Here is an 11714-nt window from a genome sequence, read left to right as displayed (position 1 = left end):
CGGAAATTTCCGGGTCGTCACAGTACCTACCCGTTAAAGAAATTTCGTCCCGAAATTTGAATGAGGTCGTCATGGCTAACCATAAAAATACTTTCATGACGAATATGAGCTGATAAATAGAGTTTTATTACCATAGAGTAATATAGATTAAACAATTCGGTTACTTGAAACGTATAAGTGAAGCTATCGCAAAAGATTGAAATAGGAAAAGTTAAGATTCGTCTTAACTTTTGACAGAGTCAGGGTTGAATTTAGAAATTATGGTGCGTCTTAACTTTTGATGTTGCCTTGGTTGAATTCCGGAATTCAAGGGATTAAAGAAAATCTTCAAAATCTAAAAGATTTGATTCTTCGGCTAATAAGGGAATTAAGATCTCTATAATTAAATACGGTGATCTGCCTCGATTACTCTGTCTGATATTTCTATTATAAATTAAACTTTTTTCGTCCCATTATTCTCACCATTTCTATACTTTCTTTCTTAGTTCATACATTCAAAAGATTGTGAAAATGCTTAATCCCGTTCTAATCCTTGATATTTTTCTAATTATCATTTATGTCATCCTTCTTTTCAATCTTCCACCAGAAAAATCTATTTACTTCTACTATTCCTTGGGGTGATACTATTCTTAATTATACCGTGTCTTTATATTGTTATTCGTATTAATATCTACGGTTTGTAACCTCCGTGTTTGTTATTGGGCTCTATATTTTCCCTTATATTTTGGAGCTCTTTGCCTTTTTATTCTCTTCTCGACTACAAGTACAACAAGTAATGGTCCAGAATTCGTAGGTATGGAGTTTCGAATTATAATAGTAAAAAGGAAACGTAGTAGCACGATTTGATTTATCAAATTTCCAGAGTTCAAGAGAAAAAGTAGAACTATCAAGAAAATATGTTCTTGATATGGTTATAGATTAGATAGAATGTAAGAGTCGTGTAACATGGAACATGATGACGTTATGATCTGTGAATCATCAAGTTTCATTAGAAACTCAGCATGACTTACTGTAATATAATCACGTTGATCAAGTGTTATTATATTATACTAACTCATGCATCAATTTCCAACACTACTTCAAAATCATTCATAATTCAAACTCTAAATTTCCAGAGATTTAGAAACTAAAACAGTTTATTTTTATGATATAACACAGATAGTGCGGAGAGATAATTAATACCAGACGAGAATATTTCTGAAGATATCTTCAGAAATATTAAGGATATTAATAATGAAAGATATGATAATATCTTAGAATTTCTAATATCAGAGGATAATGAAAGATATTGTCCGCAAGGATTTAGAGTCAGAAGCAAGGTATTCGTTAATGACTTCAGTAGGTACTGAATTATTTGGATTATTTGAGGGCAGGTTTAGTCTTTGTGATTTGTCCACAGCCTCCTTCATGGTTAGCTCAATCTGTTTTTCAGTACCAAATTTTCTATCAAGCGTTCCTAACACTCCTTTCTTTATCATCAAACTTTTGGTCGTTTAGACCCTCTAACATTTTTTTTCTGTTTCCTCTGCATTTAATGCTACGATATCTGAATCATCGGTTATCAATCCGTGGTAGTTTCAGGAAAATTGTGTTTTTAGATGATTAAACGCTGATTGTAATATGGTGGAATATGAAAGGTTCCCCGGTAACAATAAAAGAGCACGCATATATATCAAAGTTATAATTCGAACGAAAAGTCAAAGTTGAATTGTTGGAGCTGTGACAAAATTGGCTAATTTGAAAAGGAATTGCAAAATTATTTTCGGTAATAACAACGCCAAAGGAGCTAGCACAGATACGTATTAAACGTTTACCAAGTTTCCGAGAGTTTTTCAGGTGCATAACTATATGCATCAATCTTTTCTTCCGTAGATGAAGTGCGGTTGGTTCATCCTCTCGATTGAGGTCTTTTCAAGAATCCTGAAAGGTTTGAAAGCAAATTGTAATCGTCAAGATACAAATGAGGTTTAAGATAAAATCAAGTGGCAAACTTGAAGAATTGTTTAGTTTCATATGTTATAATCAATATTTTAATTCATTTTAATTGTCCAATATTGGTAGTCCACAGTTAGTAAATTCAATAATTCATATATAGTTTAATATGTAATATTCGAATTAATTAATACGTATCGTGACCCGTGTACATGTCTCAGACTCGATCACAACTCAATTTATATATATTATTGTAGAATCAACCTCAACCCTGTATAGCTAACTCCAACATTACTGCATATAGAGTGTCTATGGTTATTCCAAATAATATATATAGATGCGTCGATATGATATGTCAAAACCTTGTATACGTGTCCCGATATTTAAAGTGCGTAAAATAAATAACAGAAATTAAATGACGATAAATAAAATTGCGAGAATATAAATTGCGATAAATAAACTGCGATAAATAAATTGCGATAATAAAATGTAATAAGGAATTAATAGTTAGCTAGGAACGGTTAGCTAGGATTTTGTTAGCGTGGATTCTTAACAAAATTTTCTCATGGTTAAATTGTTTGTTTCTAACAAATTTTATTTAGTCCAATGTTTTCTTCATTATGCCACTTGTTGGATTCTGATAGGTCAAAATTCAAATATGAAATTGAAAGAAAATGATTATTCTGCGGTGAACGGATACGTATATCTGTTGATGTAAGTAGGATAGTAAATGACTGTTGAATCAGATTGGAAGAATGTACAGTGTAACTTATTAATGTGAAATCTAAATATTCCTCGGGTATTACCTACCTGTTAAAATATTTTCACCATTAACAGTTTGTACGAAAGAATTTTTAATTACAACCTTTATTAAAACATATATATATATATATATATATATATATATATATATATATATATATATATATATATATATTTCTTCAGATGTAATCATGGATTTAATGAGTTAATATGATATTAATCTCATTTGATTTTCGGTTTGAGCTAGAATAAATAATCTCTAAAACTTTTAGAAACCACATATTCTTTGCAGAATATTTCTTCAATGAAGTTATGGATCAATACTTCATCGTTCATTGTTGTTGGTACTCCTTGGTATCTACAGAGCGTATGACATTGGTGCTCTTGGGACAGATTGTAAAGTTAAGGTTTACGACGTGGTTGTGGTTGGAGGTGGTAATGGTACTGTTGGCATTGATGATGGTGGTACAGGTTATGCTGCTGGTGCTGCTGCTGGTGTTTGTAACCTTTGCACCATATTCTCCAAAGCCACTACCCGAGCGCGAAGCTCGTTGACTTCTTCTGTTACACCGGGGTGATTGTCGGTTCGGGCGAGCGGATAAATAATACCTAGAATTTGATATAGTATATAATCATGACGAGATACTCTGGAAATGAGAGAGAAAATAGTGTTTCGGACAGGTTCGCCGGTAAGTGCTTTAGGTTCTTCACCAAGAGGGCAATGTGGTGGATGGAAGGGATCACCTTCTTCTTGTCTCCAATGATTGAGGAGGCTACGAACCCATCCCCAATTCATCCAGAATAGATGATAGCTGATTGGTTGATCCATTCCGGTCACACTGCTTTCGGAGCTTGTGTGGGATTCCATTTCGAAATCCAAGTGACTTGAACTAATGACAAATTCCATTTTGTACGATTGAATAAAGGATTTTTCGATATGAAATGATTTTCCAGCTATCGGATGGTATTCTAATTACATAGAATATCCATTATATAGAACAAAAGATTTCGTAGATTACGAAGGAATTGCGGAATATGTCAGGAAAAGTTTACAGTAATAGATACGATAAGATATGATTTAGCAGATACGCTAAGATATGAATTTTGTCTGTACACTATTCATGCAATCAATGCAGCAAGACGTGTCTAGACTTAAGAATGATAAGCAGGTAATTTTTTACGGATGATAAGTAGATGATTTCCGACACAAAATGATAAGCAAAACTTTTGACATGCAGACAGGTCGAAGTCTAGACTCACTAATGCATCCTAACGACTTATCAGTTAAACACAATAATGCATACCTGGTTCGCTAAGACCACCGCTCTGATACCATATGTAAAGACCCGTCCTAATCCATAAGAACGAATACAATAACATATGATTACATCGCGAGGTAATTGACCTCTATATGATACATTTTACAAACATTGCATTCGTTTTTAAAAGACAAACTTTCTTTACATTGAAAGTTGACGGCATGCATACCATTTCATAATACATCCAACTATAATTGACTTAATAATAATCTTGATGAACTCAACGACTCGAATGCAACGTCTTTCAAAATATGCCATGAATGACTCCAAGTAATATCCTTAAGATGAGCTAATGCACAGCGGAAGATTTCTTTAATACCTGAGAATAAACATGCTTTAAAGTGTCAACCAAAAGGTTGGTGAGTTCATAGGTTTATCGTAAACAATAAAATTCATCATTTTAATAGACCACCAGATTTAATATTCCCATTTCCCATAACCATTATGCATAAAATTCATTCATATGGATTGAACACCTGGTAATCAACCTTATCAAATTGCATATAGAATATCCTCATCATTCCGGGAAAACTTCGGACATGATAAATTCTCCATCATTCTGGGAAAACATCGGACATGATAAATTCGCCATCATTCCGGGAAAACATCGGACATGATAAATTCGCCATCATTCCGGGAAAACATCGGACATGATAAATTCGCCATCATTTCGGGAAAACATCGGACATGATAAAAAGGGCACATTTGATTTCGATAATTCAACCATAGAATGTAGTTTCGATTACTTGTGTCTATTTCATAAAACAGTTATAAAAGTATTTCATGTATTCGCAGTTCAAAATATATTTCAACAGCATTTAACAAAACATATATAAAATCAGCGCATGTATTCTCAGTCTCAAAAATGTAAAGAGTAAAAGGGAATCAAATGAACTCACTATACTGTATTTTGTAGTAAAAATACAAATGACGATATTGAACAATGCAGGATTATCCTCGGATTCATGAACATATATCATTCATATATGTATTAAAACATATTCTTGTAGTCGAACAATATTTATATTATTATTAGTGATAATTTATATATATAGTAGGTTAATAAGTTTCATTATATTGACCTAATTATTTCTATTGTTGATGCTTACAGGCTTATACCAAGATGCAACACTCGCAACTTCATTACGAGTACAAATTGTACATGCTTCTACATGGAGGAACTTCAGCATGAGTACAAATTGCACATACTCCTACAAAGAGGAAGTGAGCTGCATTTTACCTTTTGTAAATTTACAATTATACTGTATAATAATCATGTATTTATTTATAATTTTTCTTTTATATAAGAGATTTTATTGAACATTCTTATAATCTTATAACAATATTACAGAGTAGGCGTTCCTCACTTGAATCTGTTTGGCATAGAAGGAGTATATAATTGTATGTTTATAGACCTTCTTGGACCGAGTTTGGAGGACATGTATAACTATTGTTAAGATAAATAAAGTTGAATATACACATTCAAGAGGTTTCATTCACCAAGCATCCAAACAACTATATAATGGGTCTTGGATGAAAGGCAAACGTGGTAGCCAAAGTTGTCGATTGTGTTAAGTTTGTAAAGACCCTTCCTAATCCATAAGAACGAATACAATAACATATGATTACATCTCGAGGTAATTGACCTCTATATGATACATTTTACAAACATTGCATTCGTTTTTAAAAGACAAACTTTCTTTACATTGAAATTTGACGGCATGCATACCATTTCATAATATATATATATATATATATATATATATATATATATATATATATATATATATATATATATATATATATATATCCAACTATAATTGACTTAATAATAATCTTGATGAACTCAACGACTCGAATGCAACGTCTTTCAAAATATGCCATGAATGACTCCAAGTAATATCCTTAAGATGAGCTAATGCACAGCGGAAGATTTCTTTAATACCTGAGAATAAACATGCTTTAAAGTGTCAACCAAAAGGTTGGTGAGTTCATAGGTTTATCGTAAACAATAAAATTCATCATTTTAATAGACCACCAGATTTAATATTCCCATTTCCCATAACCATTATGCATAAAATTCATTCATATGGATTGAACACCTGGTAATCGACCTTATCAAATTGCATATAGAATATCCTCATCATTCCGGGAAAACTTCGGACATGATAAATTCGCCATCATTCCTGGAAAACATCGGACATGATAAATTCGCCATCATTCCGGGAAAACATCGGACATGATAAATTTGCCATCATTCCGGGAAAACATCGGACATGATAAATTCGCCATCATTCCGGGAAAACATCGGACATGATAAAAGGGCACATTTGATTTCGATAATTCAACCATAGAATGTAGTTTCAATTACTTGTGTCTATTTCGTAAAATAGTTATAAAAGTATTTCATGTATTCGCAGTTCAAAATATATTTCAACAGCATTTAACAAAACAGTTATAAAAGCAGCGCATGCATTCTCAGTCCCAAAAATGTAAAGAGTAAAAGGGAATTAAATGAACTTACTATACTGTATTTTGTAGTAAAATACATATGACGATATTGAACAATGCAGGGTTGTCCTCGGATTCATGAACCTATATCATTCATATATGTATTAAAACATATTCTTGTAGTCGAACAATATTTATATTATTATTAGTGATAATTTATATATATAGTAGGTTAATAAGTTTCATTATATTGATTTTGTATATCAAAATATTAATTTTGTTATGTTATATGTACTAAATATATTTATATATATATATATATATCATTTGTTTGTTAATGAAGATAGTAATTATAATATTGTTAAAAATAATATTAAGTACGATTATAATACTTAAGATTTTCTAAGAAAAGTAATAATGTTAATGATTCTATTAGTGATAATAATAATGATATTAATGATAATTACTATAAAAATATTAATTTTATTGTTAATGATTTTAGTAATTACATAGTAATAATACTCATGATAATATAAATAATAATACTTATAATCATATTAATGGTAGTAATAATAATAATCTTAAATTAATATTAATGATGATAATAATATTTATAGTTATATTAATAATACTCATTTTAATGATAATATTATGAAATTGCATTATTATAGTATTTATTACTAATAATTAACTTAACCATAATAATAATAATAACTGTATTGATAATGATAATCATGTTAATAATAATAATAATTGTAGTAATAATACTAACACTTATAGTAATGGTAATAACAATTGTAAATATGATGATAACACTAATATTTAATGATAGTAATAATAAATTATAGTATAATAGTTATAATAATAATACTTAACTTAACAATAATAATATTATTCATTTTTGTAAAAATAATATTTACTACTTAAATTGGTAATGATAATTAACTAATAATAATTTTAATACTATCAATAATAACAACAATAATAATAATCAGATAAATAACAACAACAACAACAACAACAACAACAACAACAACAACAACAACAATAATAATAATAATAATAATAATAATAATAATAATAATAATAATAATAATAATAATAATAATAGTAATAATAATAATAATAATAATAATAATAATAATAATAATAAATAATAAATTAACTACCTTGTTGAACTAGCTCAATAAAAAGAAAACTGCCATCGGCCAGGCTCGAACACCCGACCTCTCGCTAACCCGAACACTTCCTTAACCGTCCTTCCATTCGTATATTTCTGATTTAAATTAACACAGAATTTTATTTTAACCTTTATAAAATGTTTCTTTCTTCTTCTTCTTTCGATGGACCAGTCGACCAAGAAACCCAAATCGAATCAACATAAAAAAAATCAGTTACTTAAACTATTAAGATCCGTTAATAAAAACCAAAATAATTAATGATAGTTGATTGGGATTAACAGATAACGAAAGAAAAAAATAGAATAAATATAAAAACCGTTGTATTACTCGGTAATGAACTCAAATGCCAAAATCAAATTTTAAAATGTTTTAGATTAAACTTACAACATGAATAAGGTCCCAAATCATCCTTAGAAACTTTCTGGATTGGTAATTTAACTTAAAACATAAAATGGAACTCGAGTTTCTTGATGAACGAATCTGTTGACTTTTAAAAATAAAACTTTGACTCTTGAAATTCGAAATCAATGGGAAAAATTAGAACATGATATTTTGCAGAAAGTTCAAATGGATTATTTCTAACACAACAGCATTTATGGATTTTGAAAATTGACTCAAACTTGGGTTTTGGCAAAAAAAATTCGAGAGCAGAGGAAAAAGAAAACAAGTGTGTTCTTAATTTTCTGTTTTGTTTTTGATTTCCAGCTAATACCAACAGAATATAAATGATAATATAGATCTTAATCGAATCTTTAGAGCAGTATTTTTGATTGTTGTTTAGTGTTGGTGGTTGACACTTTTAATCAGAAGCAGAGAACGAATCAAAGAATAAAATAAAACAAAATGAGAAAAGGATCGTTAACAGATTAGTACCAATTTGGTACAGATATTATCTAATCTAGCAGACAAAATTACGAATCTGATATTGATGGCAAATGAAGCTGTATTATTTAGTATAATTTTTATATGACTAATTTAAATAACTAATAAATACAAATATATTAATAATAATAATAATTTCAATAAAAATAATAATAATTATTAATACCAATTATAATGTTAATTATTAACAATTTTGTTAATAATGATGTTAATAATAATATTATAGTGATAATAAATTGTATTTTATTTACAATACTTATAATGATTTAATGATTTTAGTAATACTAACAATATTATTTATAATAATATTAGTAATGATAATAATAATTAATAATAATAGTACTGATATTAACAATGATAAAAATAATATTAATAATAGTAGTGTAACAATTCAAATGTATCAAATAATATTAATAATACTGATATTAATATTAATATTAATATTTATAAAAATAATGATATTAATATAACAACTATATTTTAATTTGTATTATATATTATTAATTATGTAATATAATCATGTATAATATGAAAACCTTTATTGAACATTTATTATTTATGAATTATATATATATTACAATATACATGTAATAATAATTAATCATAGAAATCATATATATTTACATATAGATTCATTTTAAATTTACACTTAATTATTTTGTATCCTAATTTACATATTTAATTTTAAATGCTTAAATGATGTTTTAAAATTTTAAATTAGTACATATTTTTACATTTATATATATATATATATATATATATATATATATATATATATATATATATATATATATATATATATATACATATTTATTTATAAGCAATCGTTCGTGAATCGTCGGAATTTGGTCGAGGTTAAATGAATGTATGAATATAGTTTTAAAATGTTTGAGATTCAATTTAACAAATTTTGCTTATCGTGTCGGAAACATATAAAGATCAAGTTTAAATTTAGTCGGAAATTTCCGGGTCGTCACAAAGTTGAGACATCCTTCTCTTTTAATTAAGAGATTTATTTCACTTCTTTGCCATGCCTGGCTTTAATCTCATTTCATTATTTTAGGAACTGTTGGTGAATGGCATTACAAAAGATGAGGAGTTCATCTTAGGTCTTCGGATAATCAGTGAAATCTATGGTACGTACTTTTACTTCAATTACTTTTCATGACGCTGATGAAATCAGACAGCTCCCATAGGCGATCAATTGCTTCATGATTAACAACTTAATGACAGATAAATATATACCTTATTTCCTTTCTCCCATAAAGTTTTCATTCAAAATTTTAAGCACCAGATCGTTACAGAGGTGATATCGTAAAATACTCATTCTTTTTTAGTTTTGTAACCTTTGAGAGTAATGAGTTTAAAACTATATACTTATATACTATAGTTACATATAATTATATTGCTGGCTAACTAACTTGAAGTTATCAGGTTATATACTTATATAGTATATGCTTATATAGTATAGTAACACATTGCTTAGTTTCTGCTTATTTAGGTCATTCTTGCCAATCGTTCCGTTGAATTTGAGGAGCCTATTTAGCCTTATATTTGGGTATTTTATGATTTAGTAAGTATGATGCCGCTTTAACTTATTGTTGTTGAAGCGACCCGTCCAAATCCATAAGGACGAATACAATAACATATGGATACATTGCGAGGTATTTGACCTCTATATGATACATTTTACAAACATTGCATTCGTTTTTAAAAGACAACTTTTATTACATCGAAAGATGACAGGCATGCATACCATTTCATAATATCCTATCTATAAATGACCTAATCTGTCATTTACTTAACAATAATCTTTATCAAACTCAACAACTTGAATGCAACGTCTTTTGAAATATGCCATGAAAGACACCAAGTATTATCTTTAAAATGAGAAAATGCACAGCGGAAGATTTCTTTCAAATCTGAGAATAAACATGCTTTCAAGTGTCAACCAAAAGGTTGGTGAGTTTATTAGTTTATCGTAATCAATCATTTCCATAATTTTAATAGACCACAAGATTTCATTTATTCAATAATCATACACTAGTAAGTGTTTAAAATTCATTCGTATGGATTGAACACCTGGTAACCGACATTAACAAAATGCATCTAGAATATCCCCAAACATATAAACATCGAAGTACTAAAGCAGTTCAAATTCTCTGACTGGGGCGTGTCAAAGCCCATAGATCTATCTTTAGGATTCGAGTCAATTGGTGGCAATTATAATAAACACCAATTCTTAGGCTACCAAGTTCAACAAGGGCGATATCCGGTATAACAATTCAACCATAGAATGTAGTTTCGATTACTTGTGTCTATTTCGTAAAACATTTATAAAAGTGCATGTATTCTCAGTCCCAAAAATATATATTGCAAAAGCATTTAAAAAGGGAGCAAATGAAACTCACAATCATGTATTTTGTAGTAAAAATACATATGACAACATTGAACAATGAAGGGTTGGCCTCGGATTCACGAACCTATATCAATCGTATATATATTAACACATATTCCATTTAATCAACTAAGTTTACTTATATTTTATAATTTATTAAAGTTAATATCTTTATATATAATTATACTTATGATAAATATATGATATATATAATTTAATTAATGTTATATCAATAATAATATATTAGTTAGTATATTAAAAACATATTAGTATGTAATATTAGCTTACTTGTAATATATTTTTATATGGATAGCATTTGTTTGTTAAAAATAATATCTATAATAATACTAAAATAATAATGGTAATGATAAAAATAATAATGATAAAAATGATGATACCTGTAATAATATTTATAATACCAAAAATAATATGATAAAATTGTTATACTTTAATAATTATAATAATAAAAATGATAAAAATAATATTAACAATGATAATTTATTAAATTGTATTATTTTTATAATATATTAATAACTATAATAAAATAATAATTTTAGTAATAATACTTATGATGATAATAATTAGGCTAATAATAATAATTATAATAATAATAACAATACTAATAAAAATAAGGTTAAAAATAATAACAATAATAATAATAATAATAATAATAATAATAATAATAATAATAATAATAATAATAATAATAATAATAATAATAATAAGATGACTACCTTAATGTAACAAGCTTTAAAAAGATAAACGTCCCGGCTTGAGCTTGAACCCGCG

This window comes from Rutidosis leptorrhynchoides, chromosome 2, assembly GCF_046630445.1.
Source record: "Rutidosis leptorrhynchoides isolate AG116_Rl617_1_P2 chromosome 2, CSIRO_AGI_Rlap_v1, whole genome shotgun sequence".
NCBI lineage: Eukaryota > Viridiplantae > Streptophyta > Magnoliopsida > Asterales > Asteraceae > Rutidosis > Rutidosis leptorrhynchoides.
This window is presented reverse-complemented; position numbering follows the sequence as displayed.